This window comes from Hippoglossus stenolepis, chromosome 10 (assembly GCF_022539355.2).
Source record: "Hippoglossus stenolepis isolate QCI-W04-F060 chromosome 10, HSTE1.2, whole genome shotgun sequence".
Classification (NCBI taxonomy): domain Eukaryota; kingdom Metazoa; phylum Chordata; class Actinopteri; order Pleuronectiformes; family Pleuronectidae; genus Hippoglossus; species Hippoglossus stenolepis.
This window is the reverse complement of record NC_061492.1, coordinates 26561958-26583440: the sequence shown is the minus strand read 5'-3', so window position 1 is coordinate 26583440 and position 21483 is coordinate 26561958. Positions and strand designations below refer to the sequence as shown.

At 47.4% G+C, this 21483-nt stretch overlaps 17 non-coding genes and 3 pseudogenes across 17 annotated transcripts; 18 read left to right on the top strand and 2 right to left on the bottom strand.

Annotated features, from left to right (window-relative positions):
- Positions 1-6268: 6268 nt before the first annotated feature.
- LOC124853141 lies at positions 6269-6382 on the bottom strand (annotated as a pseudogene).
- Positions 6383-7809: 1427 nt separating this feature from the next.
- On the bottom strand, positions 7810-7988 carry LOC124853111 (annotated as a pseudogene).
- Positions 7989-13247: 5259 nt separating this feature from the next.
- Positions 13248-13357, top strand: LOC124853591. The gene has a single exon (XR_007033931.1). It is a non-coding gene; the product is annotated as a U5 spliceosomal RNA (small nuclear RNA).
- Positions 13358-13532: 175 nt separating this feature from the next.
- LOC124854433 lies at positions 13533-13721 on the top strand. Its single transcript, XR_007034677.1, has one exon. It is a non-coding gene; the product is annotated as a U2 spliceosomal RNA (small nuclear RNA).
- Positions 13722-14218: 497 nt separating this feature from the next.
- On the top strand, positions 14219-14330 carry LOC124853616. Its single transcript, XR_007033956.1, has one exon. It is a non-coding gene; the product is annotated as a U5 spliceosomal RNA (small nuclear RNA).
- A 174-nt stretch (positions 14331-14504) lies between these two features.
- On the top strand, positions 14505-14691 carry LOC124852827. Its single transcript, XR_007033248.1, has one exon. It is a non-coding gene; the product is annotated as a U2 spliceosomal RNA (small nuclear RNA).
- Positions 14692-15187: 496 nt separating this feature from the next.
- Positions 15188-15297, top strand: LOC124853711. Its single transcript, XR_007034050.1, has one exon. It is a non-coding gene; the product is annotated as a U5 spliceosomal RNA (small nuclear RNA).
- A 179-nt stretch (positions 15298-15476) lies between these two features.
- On the top strand, positions 15477-15664 carry LOC124852654. Its single transcript, XR_007033077.1, has one exon. It is a non-coding gene; the product is annotated as a U2 spliceosomal RNA (small nuclear RNA).
- A 497-nt stretch (positions 15665-16161) lies between these two features.
- LOC124853777 lies at positions 16162-16273 on the top strand. Its single transcript, XR_007034116.1, has one exon. It is a non-coding gene; the product is annotated as a U5 spliceosomal RNA (small nuclear RNA).
- A 173-nt stretch (positions 16274-16446) lies between these two features.
- Positions 16447-16635, top strand: LOC124854417. Its single transcript, XR_007034661.1, has one exon. It is a non-coding gene; the product is annotated as a U2 spliceosomal RNA (small nuclear RNA).
- A 497-nt stretch (positions 16636-17132) lies between these two features.
- On the top strand, positions 17133-17239 carry LOC124854023 (annotated as a pseudogene).
- A 179-nt stretch (positions 17240-17418) lies between these two features.
- Positions 17419-17608, top strand: LOC124854172. Its single transcript, XR_007034420.1, has one exon. It is a non-coding gene; the product is annotated as a U2 spliceosomal RNA (small nuclear RNA).
- A 496-nt stretch (positions 17609-18104) lies between these two features.
- Positions 18105-18217, top strand: LOC124853346. The gene has a single exon (XR_007033689.1). It is a non-coding gene; the product is annotated as a U5 spliceosomal RNA (small nuclear RNA).
- A 176-nt stretch (positions 18218-18393) lies between these two features.
- LOC124854364 lies at positions 18394-18583 on the top strand. The gene has a single exon (XR_007034608.1). It is a non-coding gene; the product is annotated as a U2 spliceosomal RNA (small nuclear RNA).
- Positions 18584-19076: 493 nt separating this feature from the next.
- LOC124853559 lies at positions 19077-19190 on the top strand. Its single transcript, XR_007033901.1, has one exon. It is a non-coding gene; the product is annotated as a U5 spliceosomal RNA (small nuclear RNA).
- Positions 19191-19365: 175 nt separating this feature from the next.
- Positions 19366-19550, top strand: LOC124852934. The gene has a single exon (XR_007033350.1). It is a non-coding gene; the product is annotated as a U2 spliceosomal RNA (small nuclear RNA).
- Positions 19551-20046: 496 nt separating this feature from the next.
- LOC124853970 lies at positions 20047-20155 on the top strand. Its single transcript, XR_007034275.1, has one exon. It is a non-coding gene; the product is annotated as a U5 spliceosomal RNA (small nuclear RNA).
- A 175-nt stretch (positions 20156-20330) lies between these two features.
- Positions 20331-20517, top strand: LOC124852669. Its single transcript, XR_007033092.1, has one exon. It is a non-coding gene; the product is annotated as a U2 spliceosomal RNA (small nuclear RNA).
- A 497-nt stretch (positions 20518-21014) lies between these two features.
- Positions 21015-21124, top strand: LOC124853857. Its single transcript, XR_007034190.1, has one exon. It is a non-coding gene; the product is annotated as a U5 spliceosomal RNA (small nuclear RNA).
- A 175-nt stretch (positions 21125-21299) lies between these two features.
- Positions 21300-21483, top strand: LOC124854418. The gene has a single exon (XR_007034662.1). It is a non-coding gene; the product is annotated as a U2 spliceosomal RNA (small nuclear RNA).

Sequence of the window (21483 nt, the reverse complement as noted above, 5' to 3'; positions counted from 1 at the left end):
GCGCCGCGTATTGCTTCCTCAGTTACAAATTGAAGACATGTAATCATATAGACATGATTAACCGATAAGAACATACTACACTTGATCTAGTTGCAGAAGCATAAGCCCCGCGTTGATGTCCACGCCGCGTTTGGCGTCAGTTCACTTCAGTTGTGGTAATTCAGTTCGTAAGTGGCCGCGTTCATCACTTCCGCCTAAGCCTTCAGGCGCTTGATTTCGATCAGATGGTTTCGACTTCACAATTTCCAAGGCGTTCACACAAAGCCTGCCAAAATATTCATCCATGTTTGTCTTCGCCTTTTGTAAAAGGCGAAGAGACAGAGTCAGCATGGCCTCTTCCGTTGAGAAAGCAGCAGAGCCTTCAAACAGCTTTCTCAAGATAACTAGTATGTAACATTTCAACTCAACCAAATATACACGCCTCGCCTCACCACAGATTGGCTTTTAAGCTCGCCTAAGCAGCATCCCTCGAATCATTTCATATCTTCGCTTCCAAAGTCAGCCACCGTTCTCATGTCTTGAGTGAAAGCAGCTTCCGATCTGACAAACGCCAACTTCACTTGGGAACGCTCGTTAGACCGCGGCATGGCTCACGCACCAAGCAGTGAAAGCAGAAAGGAAGACACACTGTGTAAAAGCCAGCCGTTGCCCGTTGTTGACAGCGAATCTCGCCTTTGATTACGCATTGACGCCTTAGTGTTTGCTTTTTTCACAGCAAGAACATACCGCTTCATGGCACGTAATAGCGGAAAGGAGCAGCTCCACTTCGTCGCCATTAAAAATTCGCTTATGTCTCATATAGAGATTATTATCAGATATTAAATCGTTAAGAACAGACACTTACTTATCTACAAAGGCCGAAGTTTATAAGCCCCAAGTATTGATGTCCACGCCATTTTGGCATCAGTTGTGGCATCTTCTTTCGTAGGCGTGCATAAACTGTCGGCTGCCGCCATCACTCGCCCAAGCTTGTGGCGCTGATTTCGACGGCTTCGACTCACGCTCATAAGGCTCAGCCATACAAAGCAAAGCCTGCCAAAATATATTCAACCATGTTGTTCTTCACGGAAGTTCCTTTGCAAAGATCTTCCAGTGTTGGCGAGAGAAATCAGCATGGCTCTTCTGTTGCAGAGAGCTCTCGGTCACAGTCACCACCTTCACGGAGGCCTTCAGCCTCCATGTCGCATCCAGACCGCTTCATCTGCCAACCAAAATCATACATCGCCTTATTGAGCCTTCCAATGGGATTGGCTGCATTGCTTTAAGCTCGTCAGCATCTCGATAAATGCTGACTTGCCTTCACTGTTCTGCACAGAGCGTCTGAGTGAGCAAGTTTCCATTTGACAAACGCCTACACTTGTAACTATCTGCTTCACAGACTACTGCATGGTCACGCCAATAAGCAGTGAGCCATCACATGTTTCACACACTCTGTGTGTGCCAGTCGCTGTCTTCAGTTTCATTGAGCCAGCGCAGCTTGACACGCCACATTGCCTGAGCGTTTGGTTTTCTACAGCGTAAGAACAGCGCACGCTTCTTGACTGCACGGTCGCCGCGAGAAAGGCAGTTCAGTTCGCCGCCGCCAAAATTCAGCCACATGTAGTCTCATATAGAGGACATATCAGAGACAACCCGATAAGAACAGATACACTTGATCTGCAGCGAGAAGCGATAAGCCCCGCGTTGGATGTCCACGCCAGCCTGCTACAACCATTTCAGCCAGGGTACCGCTGCAGGTGCGCATAACAGGCTAGCCACCGCCTGCTTCTTGCGCTTCGATTTCCAGAGCCGCTCTTTGACTTTCACAATTTTCATAAGGCTCGAAGCATACAGAGCCTGTCAAAAATAGCACTAACTTCATGTTAGTTTCTCCATCGGAAGTCTTAGTAAAGGCGAAGACTTGCATGCTAGCGAACAGTTAGATCGTTGGAGAAAGCAGCAGGTGAGCTTCTCTCGGTCACAGTCAGTCACGGCCTGCTTTCCCCGCATGTCCTCTACATGCAACACTCTGTCCTCAGCCTCATCTGCCAACCAGCACAATGCCTTCCTGCCCACATTGTGATTGGCTTTAAGCCTGCCCATATTATCACCATTCAAGTCACAGCCGACCTGGTTTTCATCAGTTCCCAGAAGGTTCCCGCGAAAGCGTTTCATTCTGACAACGCCTAACTCAATTGGAATCTGAACAGACTCAAGCAGATGTCACGTCACTCAAGCAGTACCACACAATTGTAAAGCTGTGTCGCTGGTCTTCAGTTTCATTGGAGCGGTAGACACGCCGACAATAGTTTAGCGTTTGCTTCAGCAAGAACAGAGCGCACGCTTCATGGCAGTTAGGTCGATGCGGAAGAGAAAGGTTCAAATAAAGTCTTCATTAAAATCTGCTTAATATGTAACCATATATGATATCAGACACAACTGGATAAGAACAGATATTGCCACTGGGATCTGTTGTGTTTAGTTTGTAAGCCTCGCGCGGATGCCCACGCCAGCCTGGCACAAATTACTACTGCTCGCAGGCGTGCATATGGCTGCTGCTTATTTACCTTCCATTTAAGTTTGCGGCGCTGATTTTCACCGTTTTCATTACCATAAGGCTCACACATTAATCCATAAGCCACCTTTCACGAAGTCTTTGTGTAAGCAGCATTCTGTGCGCATGAGCAGAAACCAGAGCCGCATGTTTCGCAGCAGCAGAGATTTTCAACAGAAGTCAACACTCTTTCCAGCCAAGATAATGATTCAGTATTTAACCCGCCAGGCCTGCACAATTAAAATTATACACGTTTGTTGCCTTCCTGCCCTGACAGATTGCTTTGCCTGCCTGGGCATACATCTCTGAACCACTTACATCTCTCCAAAAAATGCTGACTCTGACTACTCGTCTTCCCAGAAGAGTAAGAAAGCTTTCCATTCTGACAAACGTTTAACTCTGAATTCAGTTCAGACTACATGATCATGCAGTCTACAGTGAGCGAAGCAGCCACACAATTAAAGCAGGTCGTTACTCGTTTATTGACAGTGTAGAATTCACTTTGATGCAGTGTTTGTTTTTCTACAAGCAAGAACAGAGTGCACGCCGCACGGTCGCTAGTCGATGCCATAGGAAGGCCCGCCTTCAGCTCGCCATGAATCTGCTTAATATGCAGTTCCTCATAGACATATCAGATATTAAACTGATAAGAACAGATTCAGTTAAAGGCTGGCAGGCATATTGGATAAACACGCTTGTGCTGGCACAAATTCACTTGCCAGGTTCGCTGTGGTGCATCAGGCTGCTGCCACCCTCTGCCCAAGCCTTCAGGCGCTGATACCAGACAGCCTGACTCACACCTCATATACCAGCTACAGCAAAGCTCGATTCAACTTCATGTTTACCTGCCGAAATGCAAAGGCGAAGACGGCGAAGAGACCAGAGTCAGCATGGCCTTCAGTTGAGAAAGAAGAGAGAGTCTTCTCGTCAGTTACCTTCACGGTTTCGTGCCGCACAACCAGCATAACATTTCATTGCCAACCAAAATATATTATCGTCTTATTAGCTTCACATTGATGATTGCTTTGCTCGTCTCCATGAACACATCTTTAATCGTTTGATATCTGCTCTAAAATGCCGACTCTGGTCTTCACTGCTCCCAGAAGGTCTTGAGCCCATTTGACAACGCCTAACCACTGTCATTACACCTCGCGCACGGCCCACGTCACCAGCTGCGAGCCATCAGAAAGGCCACAGCAGGTGCCAGGCCGCCACCATTGAGCTGCTTAGAATTTGACACGGCCGCGCCACCATGTTTGCTTCACATGTTAAACAGCGCACGCTTCACGGGCAGCTCGACAGCGCTGGAGAGAGTGAGCAATTAGTTCACGTTCAAAATTCAGCATTATGTAGTCTCCACATAGAGGACATATCAGATATTAAACTGATACATCGACAGCTACACTTGATCTTGCCAAATAATGATAAGTCTCGCCGCCCACGCCATGCCTTGGCACAAATTCACTTGCCAGTACTGTCAGCAGGGTGTGATAACACAGTCATCTCTCATCGCTTCGTGGCGCTTTTGATTTCGACCTAGACAATTTTCGATTCACAATTTCATAAGCTCGAATATATGGCCTCGTCAAAATACCAACTTCATGTTTGTCTCCTCTCCACGGAAGTTCAAAGGCGAAAGACTTGTGCGTTATGACAGAGATGGCTCTGTTGGAGAGCAGCAGAGGAGTCTTCTCTGGCGCGAACACCACAAGCCTTCGTTTTCCGCATGTCAGATCTCATACCTCGCCTTTACTACAACCAGGAATATACTTATTAGCCACAGCAAGCTGCCTGCAACAGAGATCTTAGATCGGCCGCTGACTTGAGCCATCAGTTCCCAGAGGTCTTGAGGAAAGCAAAGTTTCACTTGACAAACGCCAACTCAATTTCCAATCCAGCCTTCATTGCATCTCGCGTACGGTCACGTCACAGCAGTGAAGCATCAGAGCGGCCTCACACTTGTGTGCCGTTACCTTCACTTCATTGGAGCACACTCATTTTTGAGGCGATTGTTCGTTTGAGCAAAGCCTGTTTCATAACAGAGCGCAACGTTTCTGCTGCACTGCAATGCCAGTTTGATGCGCATAGTGAGCGGGGCCCGCAGCTCATGCCAAAAACCCGCTTAATATGTCCACAGGTGACACATTAACTGATTACACTTGATCTGGGTTGCAATGGCAGGCGATAAGCCCCAAAGCGGATGTCCACGCCAAAGCCTGGCGTCCACCAGCCAGGCGGCTGCTCGTAGGCGTGACACTACCAGCCTTCTTTGTGCCGCTGATTCGATTCAGACACTTCCGACCTCACGGCCTCTAATAAGGCTCGCCACAGCAGCCTGCCAAAATACATTCAACTTCATTTGTTCTTCCACTGAGTCTTTTGTGTAAAGGCTTGGGGACTTTGTGCTGCCATGAAGAGAAACCAGAGTAAGCAGGCTCTTCGTTGAGAGCAGCAGAGAGCTGGCACATCACACCACGGTAGGCTTCAGCCAAGACAGATCCAGCATGTAACATTTAACTCGCCATACTATACACGTCGCCATCTTCCGCCTGACGATTGCTTAAGCTCGCTCATATCTCGAACCACTTACATTCGCTTCAAATGTTGACTCCGGTTTCTTCACCGTCTTCCAGAAGCGTCTTGAGCAGCAAAGTTTCATTTCACAAACGCTTAACCACGAATTCAGTTCACACATTAGAGCCCGCGGCATGGTCACGTCATTGCCAAAGCGACATCGAAATGCCCTCACACACCTGCGTGTGCCAGGCTGCCACCTCGCTTCACGACAGCGACCACTTGACATCGGCCGACAATTGTTTGAGCAAGCCTGGTTTTCAAGAACAGAGCGGCTCGCCCAGCGCACGCATGAGATAGGCGATAAAGCCCAGTTCACGCCACGCCAAAAACTGCTTGAACAGGCGTAGTCTCATATAGAGGATATCGATATCAAACCGATAAGAACAGACACTACACTTGACCCATAAAAAGCAGCCGAGAAGACAGCCCCAAGCGTTGATGACGCCGTGCTCTTGGCACAGTTCACCTGTTGCGGCACTGCTGTAGGCGTGCATAACAATGGCTGCCGCTTCATCACCTCAATTCAGTTTTCAGGCGCTGATTTCGACCCAGACAGCTTCGATTTTCACGTTTCATATGCTCACATATAGCAAAGCTCGCCAAAATATATTCAACTCATGCCTAACTCTTCACGAAATGAAGGCGAAAGACCCAGCGCAGAGAGAAACTGAGTCAGCATGGTCTTCTTCTCGTTGGAGAGCAGCAGTAGAGCTCGTCAGTCATTCGCGTGGCCTTCGCCGCATGTCGATTCATGCAACAGCTTCAACTTGCTTCATTCGTTTAACCAAATATACACGTTTATTGGTTTGTCGTGATTGGAAGCTTTTTAAGCCTGCCTACATTCTCGAATCATTTACATTCGCTTCCTAAAATGCCGACTTCGGTTTTCTCACTGTCTTCTGCATGAGCAAGCTTCATTCTGACAACTTTCTGACCTGACTTGGGAATTCAGTTCGCTTCAGGCTTGCAGCATGGTCATCGCCGCTCGCTGCGAGCTGGTCGTGAGCGCTCATCACACCTGTGTGTGCCAGGCCGTCAGCTCCTCATTTTCATTGAGCCAGTGTAGAATTCACTTGATACGCAGACACTGCCTGAGCAAGCCTGGTTTTCTACAAGGTAACAGAGCGTATCGCCCAGCGCATATTAGTCGGCTGGGAGAAGAACTTCGTTTCTCAAAAACTGTTTAACATGTAGTCCTCATAGAAGGACATATCAGATATTAACTGATAAGACTGATACTACACTTGATCTTAGTTACAGCCGAGTAGTTTATGGCCTGTTGATGCCCACGCCAAGCCTGGCACAAATTCACTTCAGTTGTGGTACCGTAGGTGCGCGATAATGGCCGCCGCCCGCCTTCAGGCGCTGATTTTCTGCCAGATGCTCATTGACTTCTTCCTCAGGTACCTGCCAAAGCCTGCCAAAAATACACCTGCCCCATGCCTTCACGGGAAGGCTGAAGACTTGTGCTTAGCAGAAATCAGACAAGCATGGCTCTTCAGCAGCAGGAGTCTTTCATTTTCACTCAAGATTGCATGTAACATTCTGTCCTCGCTTTCATCTGGCCAACCAGTACACGCTTTAGTTGCCTTCCTTGCCTCGATTGTTGTGATTGCTTTGCCTGCTCAATAATAATAATAATAATACATTTAACCACTATATTCGCTCCAAATGCTGACTCTGTTTCTTCACTGTCTTCCAGAAGGTCTTTGAGCAGCAGTTTCCATTTGACAACGCTTGACCTCTCAATTTACCCAGTTCGCCACAGAATCATTGTCACGCCACAGCAGTGAAGAACAGAAGGAAACATACTTGTGTGTTGTGTCGCTTCATTCGGCCAGCAATCACTTGATACGCCACAATTGCCGCGCCGGTTTTCACAACAGCGCACCGTTTCAGCGGTACCGGGTCGCCAGGTCGATGCGTGGAGAGACGTTCTTCACGCAAATCTGCGAATATGTAAAGTCTTCATATAGAGGACATATCACAATAACCGATAAGAACAGATATTGCCATCTTCTGATCTTGCCAAAGGCCGAGTCTTGGCTGTGCGCTCTAGCTGTCCACGCCAGCCTGGCACAAATCTCTTCCTGTTGGTACTGCCGTAGGTGCGCATGTGTAATAAGCCGCTTCATCACCTCCGCCAGGCGCTGATGATTCAGACAGCTCTGATTTCACACTCATAAGGTCAGACATACAGCAAAGCCCGCCGTCATATTCAACTTCATGTTTCATGCCTCCGTCTTGCAAAGACTTTGCGCTGCCATGAAGAGAAACCAGCCGCATGGCCCTCTCGTTGGAGAAAGCAGCAGAGGAGCCTTCACACAGTTCTTCTCAAGATGTCGTATTCAGGAGTTGCAGACTGGGCTTCGATTGTCAACCAAAATAACACGCCTTATTACTTCTGCCTTGATTGATGTGATTGGTTTTTGCTTGCCTAGCACATCTCGAATCCTCATATCTGCTCCAAAAATGCCGACTTGCTTCACCAGTCTTCCAGAGATGAGCAAGTTTCCATTCTGACAAACGTTTCTAACTCACTTGGGAATTCAGTTCAAGCTCACGTGACCTGCGCATGGTCACGTTTCAGCCACAGCGAGCACAGAGCGGTTTCACACACTTGCAGGTGTCGCTACCTCACCTCACACAGCGTAGAATCTTGATTACGCGAGATTACTTGAGCGTTTGTTTCACAAGGTAAAGAACAGCGTACCTCTGCGGGCACGGTCAAAAAGAATGACGCAGAGAAGGAGCAAGCCTGCCTTCACCACGCCAAAATCTGTTTATCGAGGAAGTCCTCATACAGGACATATCAGATATTAAACTGATAAGAACAGATACCACATCTTGATCTTAGCCAGCGTTTCCGAGAAGCGATAAGCCCAAAGTGTTGGATGTCCACGCTAGTTTGCCGAAACTCACTTGCCAGGCATGTTCTGCCGAGATAATGACACATCAGCTCAGTTTCAGGCGCTTGATTTCGACCTCTGACTTTCACAAGCTTCATATACCGTTACAAAAAAGCCTGCCAAAATAGCATTCAACTCTCATGTTGTTCTTTCTCCACTGAGTCTCTTTAAAGGCCTTAAAGACTTGCAAGCATATATTCAGGCATGGCCTCTCTGTTGAGAGCAGAGAGCTCTCTGTCATCACTCTTCACGGTAGGCTCTCTTGCTTTCCGCATACCGATCTCTTAGTATAACATTTGTCTCATGCCAACCGTCTCACGTTTATTATTCCTGCTCCTACGATTGGCTTAAGCACACATTCTCGAACCACCTGCCCGCTTCAAATGCTGACTCTGGTCTTCTCACTGTCTCCCAGAAGGTCTTGAGTGAAAGGTTTCATTCTGACAAACGCTTCACTCACTTGGCCATTGCATCTTCGTGCATGGCCATTGTCACCAGCAGTGAACAGAGTGGTTTCACATCTTCGTGTGCCAGCCGCTCACCACATTGACATGTAGACCACCACGCAACAATTGTTTGAGCAGTTTGGTTTCACAAGAATACTGCACTGCTCAGCGCAATTAATGATGCTGGAGAGAAGGGAGGCCATGCCAAAATCTCCCAATATGTCTCATAGAGGACATATCAAAGATACAACCGATAAGAACAGACAGCCACTTGATCTTGCCAAAGGTAGAGAAGGATAAGTTCTGCAAAGCCATGAACATGCCTTGGCACAAATTAGCTTGTTGTGGGTATTCGCTTTCGAGGTGTGCATAATACTGCCACAGCGTTACCCCGCTCCAAGTTTCTTTGTGGCGACTGATCTTAGATAGCTCTTTGGAGATTTTTCATTGCGTTTCAAGCTCACATAAAGCTCGCCAAAATACTAACTTCATGCTTGTAGCCTTCCTCCACGAGTCTTTAAAGATCAGGCGCGAAGAGAAACCAGAGTCAGCATGGCTCTTTCTGTTGAGAAAGCAGCAGATTTGAAACAGAAGTCACCACTCACGTAGGTTTTTCGGCACACTAGTATGCTTACCGCTTCATTTCAGCACCAAAATATTAATGCTCCAGTTGCCTTCTCGCTCGACTCGCTGTGACAATACTTCGAACCATTCGCTTAAATGCCGATTCCCGCCACTGTCTTCCAGAAAGGTCTTGAGTGAAGTTTCATTCTGACAACGTTTCAATCTGAATTCAGTTCGCTCATTGTGAGCCTCCGCATGGTCAATACAGCAGTGACATCAGAAAGGGCCCTCACACACTTCGTGTGCCAGGCCGCGCCTCGTTTCATTGACAGCGCGTAGAATCTCACTTTGATACGCTTATTGCTCGTTTGGAAAGGACATACAAGGTAAAGAGCGTACCAGCCGCACTGCAATGCCAGGTCGAGCGCGCTGAGAGACCTTCGCCATGCCAAAAATCTGCTTAATATGAGTCTCATATAGACATATCAGATTAAACTGATAAGAACAGATACCTTAGTTGTAATGGCATAGTTTAAGCTCCCAAGTGCTGGATTCACGCTGCTGGCACAGCCCACTTGCCAAGCTCCTGCTCGTAGGCGTGCATACAATGGCTGCTTGTCACTCGCTCAGTTCTTCAGGCGCGATTTTCGATTTGGCACTTGACTTTCATAAGGCCACATACAGCAAGCTCGCCATAGCCAACTTCTCATGTTTAATGCCATCGAGTATAAAAGCAAAGACTGTGCTGCTATGAAGAGAAACCAGAGTCAAGCATGGCCTCTGCTGAGAAGCAGACAAGCCTCGGAAACAGTCAACACTCAAGGCTCTCTTCTTGTAGCCAAGACAGTCAGACATAACATACTCCGCCATAAGCCGGCCTGCCTAACCACAGACAGCGAAGCCTGCCCAAGCACATCTGAACCACTAGCATCCGCCCAAAACGCCGGGACTCAAGCTCACCGTCTCCAGAAGGTCTTGAGCGAGCAGCTTCCTGACAAACGCTTACCAATCAGTTCAAAGTCATTAGACTCAGCAGATGGTCAAGTTGTTACCATAAGCCATCAGAGCTAATTAACACCAGGTGCAAAGTCAAGCACTCAGTTCATTGAGCCAGCGCACCTTGATGACACAAGCCTAAGGTTTGGTTTTCACAGCGCAAGAACATGCACCATTTCAGCGGCACTGAACGATAGCCGATGCTGAGAGAAAGTGAAGCAACATCGCTTCTAAATCTCACATGAGAGGATACATCGACACAACCGATAAGAACAGATACTACACTAGCTGTGTAACGAGAATGATAAGTTTTCCGCAGTAGATGTTCGACGCCAGAGCTCTTAAAACCACTTGTTGTACTACTACCGCAGTGCGCATAACAATGGCCACCGCTCACCTCGCTTTTGTGGCGCTGATTTCGGACGACAGCTTCTAGATTTCACACCATAGTGTTCACAGCAAGCCTGCCAAAGAAATAGGACCAACTCACGCGCCCCATCGAAGTTCAAACGCTTAAAGACCTGTCGCCGCATAGAAACCAGAAGTCAGCATGGCCCTTCAGTTGAGAAAGCAGCAGAGGAGCCTTCCGGAAACACAGGGTCAACACCATCACAAGCTCTTCCGCAAGACGAACTTCAGTGAGGTATATCAACCGCCATCCCACAACCAAAATATACACGCCTTATTCGTGATTGCTTTCGCTTCCAGCCTAAAGGCCGACTCCCGCTCGCAAAATGCTGACTTCGGGAGCTCAACACCGCCCAGAACGTCTGGAGCGAAAGCAGTTCAGACAAACGTTTAATCCCATTGGAATTCAGTTCAACCGTTAGATCACAGTGCATGATCACGTTTCAGCGCCAGGCCGCTAATTGTTTCATTGATTAGCAATCTACTTGATACGCGACGTTCGTTTTATGTTTGGTTTTCACAAGGTAAGAACAGAGTGCACAGCTTTTCATGGAGCCGTACGTTAGTCGATGCGCGTAGGAGCAAGCAATTACCAAAATCTGCTGTAGTCTCCATATAGACATATCACATACAAAACCGACAAGAACAGAAGGTTACACTTCGAGCCCAGCTGCTGTCGGCAGCCTGGGCAGCTGATGTCCACGCCTTACACGTCACGCCGCCAGCCATTACCGTCAGCTTCTTGCGGCGCTTGATTCCAGGATGCTTCTTTGATTTTCATTGGGTTTCAGGCGGCTCAAACATATAGCCTGCCAGTTGGCACTCAACTTCATGTTTAATGCCCACGGAAGTCTTGCAAAGGCGAAAGACTCTGCAGTCAGCATGCTCCTCTGCTGGAGAGCAGAGGAGCTCACCAGGCGCTTGCATGTCAGATCTTCATCTCCGCTTGACCAAAATTAGCACGTTTGTTGGTTTGTCTCACCATTGCGATTGCTTTTAAGCTCGCCTGGCGCATATCTCGACTGCCAAAATGCTGACGAGTTTTCACCAAGTCTACCTTGAGTGAAAAAGCAGTTTCCATTCTCTAAATAATTCAGTTCAAGCTCATTGTGAAATTGCGCATGGTCACGTCACTAAAAAGCAGCGAGCCATCAGAAGCGCCCACACTTGCGTGTTGCGTCGCCAGCCTCGAGCAGCGGAGAATTCACTTTGATACGCCATTGGTTGCTTGATGTTTGTTTTCAGCAAGAACAGAAGTGTCGCTTCAGCGGCATTGCATAGGTCGATGAAAGTGAAGCGCCTGCCATGCCAAAAAATCTGCAGCTATCATGCTCTCATATAGATTACATTAGATATTAAACCGATAAGAACACCATATCTTGATCTTAGTTGTGCTAAGCCGAGAGGAGGTCTTTGCCGTTCACATTGGCACAGTCTGGCTCTGTTACCTCGCAGAGTGCGCATAACAATGGCCGCCGCCATACCGCCCAGTTTGCGGCGCTTGATCAGACAGCTCGATTTTCACAACCATAAGGCTCAGCCACAGCAAAGCCTGCCAAAATACATCAACTTCATGTTTGTTCCTTCACGAATCTTAGTAAAAGGCTATGTTATGACAGAAACCAGAAAGTCGCATGGCCTCTTCGTTGGACAACCAACATACACGCCTCCTCGCCCCGATCATTGTGATTGGCTTGCCTGCCTAACAGCACTCGAATCATTTCATACTGCTCCCACTCTGGTTTCGTTTCAGAAGGTTTGATGAAAGCGTTTCATTCTGACCGCTTCTAATCATCAGCTCAAGCTCATTGCATCTGCGCATGGTCACGTCACTAGCTGCGAACAGCAGTTTCACACTTGCGTGTGCCAGCCGCCTCAGCCTCATTGAGCCAGCGCAGCACTACTTTGACATGACAATTACCAGTGCGGTTTTCGCTGCCGGCACTGCAATGCGCCAGGCCCATGCTGGAGAGAGCGGCGCTGCCCAGTTCTCGTTACGCCAAAAATCTGCCACATGACCATATGAGGACATATCAGATATTAAACTGATAAGAACAGATAATATCTTAGTTGTCGGCAGTTTATAGTTCTTTGCAGTTCATCGCCAGCCTTGGCACAGTTCACTGGTAATTGCCGTAGGCGTGCATAACAATGGCTGCTGCACATCACCTCCAGCCCAAGCTCTCCTCTGTAGCGCTTGATTTCTGACCTAGACAGCTCATTGACTTTTCACAATTTCATAAGGCTCAGCCATACAGCAAAACCTGCCAAAATATACTCAACTCATGTTCCTCTCCATGAGTCTTTAGTAAAGGCTTGGTGATTCAGCATGAAGAGACAGAGTCAGCATGGCCTCTCTGCCACTGTCACAAACACTTCATCGAGTCAGTTGCCAACTGTAATATACATTTTTGCCTGACTGACAGGACATTTTTGCCTGCCTAGCACACATCTCGAATTATCTAGCAGCGATTTCGTTTCTCACTGTCCTCCTGTGGTCTTGGTTAGAAGCGTTTGTCAAGAATGGAAACTTGCTTTCACTCAAGACCTTCTGGGAGACTTGGTGAGAAACCAGAGTCAGCATTTTGGAGCGAATGTAAGTGGTTCAGGGATGTATTGCTTAGGCAGGCTTAAAAGCCAATCACAGTAGTCAGGGCAGGAGGTAATAAAGACGTGTATAATTTTGGTTGGCAGATGGGGGCGGTTGGGAATGTTGCATACTGGGATCTGACATGCGGAGCAAAGAGAGGCCTACCGTGAAGGTGGTGATCAGACCGAGAGGCTCCTCTGCTGCTCTCCAACAGAGGGCCATGCTGACTCTGGTTTCTTCATAACGCACAAGTCTTTCGCCTTTTACTAAAGACTTCCGTGAGAGGAACAAACATGAGTTGAATATATTTTTGGCAGGCTTTGCTGTATGGCTGAGCCTTTATGAAATTGTAAAAGTCAAAGAGCTGTCTAGGTCAGAAATCAAGCGCCACAAAGGAGAGCTTGGGCGGAGGTGATAAGCAGCAGCCATTGTTATGCACACCTACGAACGGGTACCACAACAAGTGAGATTTGTGCCAAGAGCTTGGCGTGACATCCAACACTTGGGGCTTATCGCTCTCGGCCTTTGGCTAAGATCAAGTGTAGTATCTGTTCTTATCAGTTTATCTGATATGTCCTCTATATGAGGACTACATATTAAGCAGATTTTTGGCATGAGGGGCAGAAATTTGGAGCTTGCTCCTTTCTCTCCACGCATCGACCTAGCATTGCAGTGCCGCTGGGAACGGTGCACTCTGTTCTTACCTTGTAGAAAACCAAACACTCAAACAATTGTCGCGTATCAAAAGTGAATTCTACACTGGCTCAATGAAACTGAGGTAACGGCCTGGCACACACAAGTGTGTGAAACCGCTCTGATGGCTCACTGCTTAGTGACGTGACCATGCACGGGTCACAATGAGCTTGAACTGGATTCCAAATTGAGTTAGAAGCGTTTGTCAAGAATGGAAACTTGCTTTCACTCAAGACCTTCTGGGAGACTTGTGAGAAACCAGAGTCAGCATTTTGGAGCGAATGTAAGTGGTTCAGGGATGTATTGCTTAGGCAGGCTTAAAAGCCAATCACAGTAGTCAGGGCAGGAGGTAATAAAGACGTGTATAATTTTGGTTGGCAGATGGGGGCGGGTTGGGAATGTTGCATACTGGGATCTGACATGGAAAGCAAAGAGAGGCCTACCGTGAAGGTGGTGATCAGACCGAGAGGCTCCTCTGCTGCTCTCCAACAGAGGGCCATGCCGACTCTGGTTTTCTTCATAACGCACAAGTCTTTCGCCTTTACTAAAGACTTCCGTGGAGAGGAACAAACATGAGTTGAATATATTTTTGGCAGGCTTTTGCTGTATGGCTGAGCCTTATGAAATTGTGAAAAGTCAAAGAGCTGTCTAGGTCAGGAAATCAAGCGCCACAAAGGAGAGCTTGGGCGGAGGTGATAAGGCAGCCATTGTTATGCACACCTACGAACGGGTACCACAACAAGTGAGATTTGTGCCAAGAGCTTGGCGTGACATCCAACACTTGGGGCTTATCGCCTCGGCCTTTGGCTAAGATCAAGTGTAGTATCTGTTCTTATCAGTTTAATATCTGATATGTCCTCTATATGAGGACTACATATTAAGCAGATTTTTGGCATGAGGGGCAGAAATTTGGAGCTTGCTCTCTCCACGCATCGACCTAGCATTGCAGTGCCGCTTGGGAACGGTGCACTCTGTTCTACCTTAGAAAACCAAACACTCAAACAATTGTCGCGTATCAAAAGTGAATTCTACACTGGCTCAATGAAACTGAGGTAACGGCCTGGCACACACAAGTGTGTGAAACCGCTCTGATGGCTCACTGCTAGTGACGTGACCATGCACGGGTCACAATGAGCTTGAACTGGATTCCAAATTGAGTTAGAAGACGCTTGTCAAGAATGGAAACTTGCTTTCACTCAAGACCTTCTGGGAGACTTGGTGAGAAACCAGAGTCAGCATTTTGGGAGCGAATGTAAGTGGTTCAGGGATGTATTGCTTAGGCAGGCTTAAAAGCCAATCACAGTAGTCAGGCAGGAGGTAATAAAGACGTGTATAATTTTGCTGGCAGATGGGGGCGGGTTGGGAATGTTGCATACTGGGATCTGACATGCGGAAAGCAAAGAGAGGCCTACCGTGAAGGTGGTGATCTGGACCGAGAGGCCCTCTGCTGCTTCCAACAGAGGGCCATGCTGGACTCTGGTTTCTCTTCATAACGACAAGTCTTTCGCCTTTACTAAAGACTTCCGTGGAGAGGAACAAACATGAGTTGAATATATTTTGGCAGGCTTTGCTGTATGGCTGAGCCTTATGAAATTGTGAAAAGTCAAAGAGCTGTCTAGGTTAGGAAATCAAGCGCCACAAAGGAGAGCTTGGGCGGAGGTGATAAGCAGCAGCCATTGTTATGCACACCTACGAACGGGGTACCACAACAAGTGAGATTTGTGCCAAGAGCTTGATGTGACATCCAACACTTGGGGCTTATCGCTTCTCGGCCTTTGGCTAAGATCATGTAGTATCTGTTCTTATCAGTTTAATATCTGATATGTCCTCTATATGAGGACTACATATTAAGCAGATTTTTGGCATGAGGGGCAGTAATTTGAGCTTGCTCCTTTCTCTCCACGCATCGACCTAGCATTGCAGTGCCGCTGGGAACGGTGCACTCTGTTCTTACCTTGTAGAAAACCAAACACTCAAACAATTGTCGCGTATCAAAAGTGAATTCTACACTGGCTCAATGAAACTGAGGTAACGGCCTGGCACACAAGTGTGTGAAACCGCTCTGATGGCTCACTGCTTAGTGACGTGACCATGCACGGGGTCACAATGAGCTTGAACTGGATTCCAAATTGAGTTAGAAGCGTTGTCAAGAATGGAAACTTGCTTTCACTCAAGACCTTCTGGGAGACTTGGTGAGAAACCAGAGTCAGCATTTTGGAGCGAATGTAAGTGGTTCAGGGATGTATTGCTTAGGCAGGCTTAAAAGCCAATCACAGTAGTCAGGCAGGAGGTAATAAAGACGTGTATAATTTTGGTTGGCAGATGGGGGCGGGTTGGGAATGTTGCATACTGGGATCTGACATGCGGAAAGCAAAGAGAGGCCTACCGTGAAGGTGGTGATGAGACCGAGAGGCTCCTCTGCTGCTCTCCAACAGAGGGCCATGCTGACTTGGTTTCTCTTCATAACGCACAAGTCTTTCGCCTTTACTAAAGACTTCCGTGAGAGGAACAAACATGAGTTGAATATATTTTTGCAGGCTTTGCTGTATGGCTGAGCCTTATGAAATTGTGAAAAGTCAAAGAGCTGTCTAGGTCAGAAATCAAGCGCCACAAAGGAGAGCTTGTGCGGAGGTGATAAGCAGCAGCCATTGTTATGCACACCTACGAACGGGTACCACAACAAGTGAGATTTGTGCCAAGAGCTTGGCGTGACATCCAACACTCTGGGGCTTATCGCCGGCCTTTGGGCTAAGATCAAGTGTAGTATCTGTTCTTATCAGTTTAATATCTGATATGTCCTCTATATGAGGACTACATATTAAGCAGATTTTTGGCATGAGGGGCAGAAATTTGGAGCTTGCTCCTTCTCTCCACGCATCGACCTAGCATTGCAGTGCCGCTGGGAACGGTGCACTCTGTTCTTACCTTGTAGAAACCAAACACTCAAACAATTGTCGCGTATCAAAAGTGAATTCTACACTGGCTCAATGAAACTGAGGTAACGGCCTGGCACACACAAGTGTGTGAAACCGCTCTGATGGCTCACTGCTTAGTGACGTGACCATGCACGGGTCACAATGAGCTTGAACTGGATTCCAAATTGAGTTAGAAGCGTTTGTCAAGAATGGAAACTTGCTTTCACTCAAGACCTTCTGGGAGACTTGGTGAGAAACCAGAGTCAGCATTTTGGAGCGAATGTAAGTGGTTCAGGGATGTATTGCTTAGGCAGGCTTAAAAGCCAATCACAGTAGTCAGGGCAGGAGGTAATAAAGACGTGTATAAATTTGGTTGGCAGATGGGGGCGGTTGGGAATGTTGCATACTGGGATCTGACATGGAAAGCAAAGAGAGGCCTACCGTGAAGGTGGTGACTCTGACCGAGAGGCTCCTCTGCTGCTCTCCAACAGAGGGCCATGCTGACTCTGGTTTCTCTTCATAACGCACAAGTCTTTCGCCTTACTAAAGACTCGTGAGAGGAACAAACATGAGTTGAATATATTTTGGCAGGCTTTGCTGTATGGCTGAGCCTTATGAAATTGTGAAAAGTCAAAGAGCTGTCTAGGTCAGGAAATCAAGCGCCACAAAGGAGAGCTTGGGCGGAGGTGATAAGCAGCAGCCATTGTTATGCACACCTACGAACGGGTACCACAACAAGTGAGATTTGTGCCAAGAGCTTGGCGTGGACATCCAACACTTGGGGCTTATCGCTTCTCGGCCTTTGGCTAAGATCAAGTGTAGTATCTGTTCTTATCAGTTTAATATCTGATATGTCCTCTATATGAGGACTACATATTAAGCAGATTTTTGGCATGAGGGGCAGTAATTTGGAGCTTGCTCTTTCTCTCCACGCATCGACCTAGCATTGCAGTGCCGCTGGGAACGGTGCACTTTGTTCTTACCTTGTAGAAAACCAAACACTCAAACAATTGTCGCGTATCAAAAGTGAATTCTACACTGGCTCAATGAAACTGAGGTAACGGCCTGGCACACAAGTGTGTGAAACCGCCTGATGGCTCACTGCTTAGTGACGTGACCATGCACGGGTCACAATGAGCTTGAACTGGATTCCAAATTGAGTTAGAAGCGCTTGTCAAGAATGGAAACTTGCTTTCACTCAAGACCTTCTGGGAGACTTGGTGAGAAACCAGAGTCAGCATTTTGGAGCGAATGTAAGTGGTTCAGGGATGTATTGCTTAGGCAGGCTTAAAAGCCAATCACAGTAGTCAGGGCGGAGGTAATAAAGACGGTATAATTTTGGTTGGCAGATGGGGGCGGGTTGGGAATGTTGCATACTGGGATCTGACATGCGGAAAGCAAAGAGAGGCCTACCGTGAAGGTGGTGACTCAGACCGAGAGGCTCCTCTGCTGCTCTCCAACAGAGGGCCATGCTGACTCTGGTTTCTCTTCATAACGCACAAGTCTTTCGCCTTTACTAAAGACTTCCGTGGAGAGGAACAAACATGAGTTGAATATATTTTTGGCAGGCTTTGACTGTATGGCTGAGCCTTATGAAATTGTGAAAAGTCAAAGAGCTGTCTAGGTCAGAAATCAAGCGCCACAAAGGAGAGCTTGGGCGGAGGTGATAAGCAGCAGCCATTGTTATGCACACCTACGAACGGGTACCACAACAAGTGAGATTTGTGCCAAGAGCTTGGCGGACATCCAACACTTGGGGCTTATCGCTTCCGGCCTTTTGGCTAAGATCAAGTGTATTATCTGTTCTTATCAGTTTAATATCTGATATGTCCTCTATATGAGGACTACATATTAAGCAGATTTTTGGCATGAGGGGCAGAAATTTGAGCTTGCTCCTCTCTCTCCACGCATCGACCTAGCATTGCAGTGCCGCTGGGAACGGTGCACTCTGTTCTTACCTTGTAGAAAACCAAACACTCAAACAATTGTCGCGTATCAAAAGTGAATTCTACACTGGCTCAATGAAACTGAGGTAACGGCCTGGCACACACAAGTGTGTGAAACCGCCTGATGGCTCACTGCTTAGTGACGGACCATGCACGGGGTCACAATGAGCTTGAACTGGATTCCAAATTGAGTTAGAAGCGTTTGTCAAGAATGGAAACTTGCTTTCACTCAAGACCTTCTGGGAGACTTGGTGAGAAACCAGAGTCAGCATTTTGGAGCGAATGTAAGTGGTTCAGGGATGTATTGCTTAGGCAGGCTTAAAAGCCAATCACAGTAGTCAGGCAGGAGGTAAAAGACGTGTATAATTTGGTTGGCAGAGGGGCGGGTTGGGAATGTTGCATACTGGGATCTGACATGCGAAAGCAAAGAGAGGCCTACCGTGAAGGTGGTGATCAGGACCGAGAGGCTCCTCTGCTGCTCTCCAACAGAGGGCCATGCTGACTCTGGTTTCTCTTCATAACGCACAAGTCTTTCGCTTCTTTACTAAAGACTTCCGTGGAGAGGAACAAACATGAGTTGAATATATTTTTGGCAGGCTTTGCTGTATGGCTGAGCCTTATGAAATTGTGAAAAGTCAAAGAGCTGTCTAGGTCAGAAATCAAGCGCCACAAAGGAGAGCTTGGGCGGAGGTGATAAGCAGCAGCCATTGTTATGCACACCTACGAACGGGTACCACAACAAGTGAGATTTGTGCCAAGAGCTTGGCGTGGACATCCAACACTTGGGCTTATCGCCGGCCTTTTGGCTAAGATCATGTAGTATCTGTTCTTATCAGTTTAATATCTGATATGTCCTCTATATGAGGACTACATATTAAGCAGATTTTGGCATGAGGGCAGAAATTTGAGCTTGCTCCTTTCTCTCCACGCATCGACCTAGCATTGCAGTGCCGCTGGGAACGGTGCACTCTGTTCTTACCTTGTAGAAAACCAAACACTCAAACAATTGTCGCGTATCAAAAGTGAATTCTACACTGGCTCAATGAAACTGAGGTAACGGCCTGGCACACACAAGTGTGTGAAACCGCTGATGGCTCACTGCTTAGTGACGTGACCATGCACGGGTCACAATGAGCTTGAACTGGATTCCAAATTGAGTTAGAAGCGCTTTGTCAAGAATGGAAACTTGCTTTCACTCAAGACCTTCTGGGAGACTTGGTGAGAAACCAGAGTCAGCATTTTGGAGCGAATGTAAGTGGTTCAGGGATGTATTGCTTAGGCAGGCTTAAAAGCCAATCACAGTAGTCAGGCAGGAGGTAATAAAGACGTGTATAATTTTGGTTGGCAGATGGGGGCGGGTTGGGAATGTTGCATACTGGGATCTGACATGAAAGCAAAGAGAGGCCCACCGTGAAGGTGGTGACTCAGACCGAGAGGCTCCTCTGCTGCTCTCCAACAGAGGGCCATGCTGACTCTGGTTTCTTTCATAACGCACAAGTCTTTCGCCTTTACTAAAGACTCGTGGAGAGGAACAAACATGAGTTGAATATATTTTTGGCAGGCTTTGCTGTATGGCTGAGCCTTATGAAATTGTGAAAAGTCAAAGAGCTGTCTAGGTCAGAAATCAAGCGCCACAAAGGAGAGCTTGGGCGGAGGTGATAAGCAGCAGCCATTGTTATGCACACCTACGAACGGGTACCACAACAAGTGAGATTTGTGCCAAGAGCTTGGCGTGACATCCAACACTTGGGGCTTATCGCTCTCGGCCTTTGGCTAAGATCAAGTGTAGTATCTGTTCTTATCAGTTTAATATCTGATATGTCCTCTATATGAGGACTACATATTAAGCAGATTTTTGGCATGAGGGGCAGAAATTTGAGCTTGCTCCTTTCCACGCATCGACCTAGCATTGCAGTGCCGCTGGGAACGGTGCACTCTGTTCTTACCTTGTAGAAAACCAAACACTCAAACAATTGTCGCGTATCAAAAGTGAATTCTACACTGGCTCAATGAAACTGAGGTAACGCCTGGCACACACAAGTGTGTGAAACCGCTCTGATGGCTCACTGCTTAGTGACGTGACCATGCACGGGTCACAATGAGCTTGAACTGGATTCCAAATTGAGTTAGAAGCGTTTGTCAAGAATGGAAACTTGCTTTCACTCAAGACCTTCTGGGAGACTTGGTGAGAAACCAGAGTCAGCATTTGGAGCGAATGTAAGTGGTTCAGGGATGTATTGTTTAGGCAGGCTTAAAAGCCAATCACAGTAGTCAGGGCAGGAGGTAATAAAGACGTGTATAATTTTGGTTGGCAGATGGGGCGGGTTGGGAATGTTGCATACTGGGATCTGACATGCGGAAAGCAAAGAGAGGCCTACCGTGAAGGTGGTGATCAGACCGAGAGGCTCCTCTGCTGCTCTCCAACAGAGGGCCATGCTGACTCTGGTTTCTCTTCATAACGCACAAGTCTTTCGCCTTTACTAAAGACTTCGTGAGAGGAACAAACATGAGTTGAATATATTTTTGGCAGGCTTTGCTGTATGGCTGAGCCTTATGAAATTGTGAAAAGTCAAAGAGCTGTCTAGGTCAGAAATCAAGCGCCACAAAGGAGAGCTTGGGCGGAGGTGATAAGCAGCAGCCATTGTTATGCACACCTACGAACGGGGTACCACAACAAGTGAGATTTGTGCCAAGAGCTTACGTGACATCCAACACTTGGGGCTTATCGCTCTCGGCCTTTTGGCTAAGATCAAGTGTAGTATCTGTTCTTATCAGTTTAATATCTGATATGTCCTCTATATGAGGACTACATATTAAGCAGATTTTGGCATGAGGGGCAGTAATTTGAGCTTGCTCCTTTCTCTCCACGCATCGACCTAGCATTGCAGTGCCGCTGGGAACGGTGC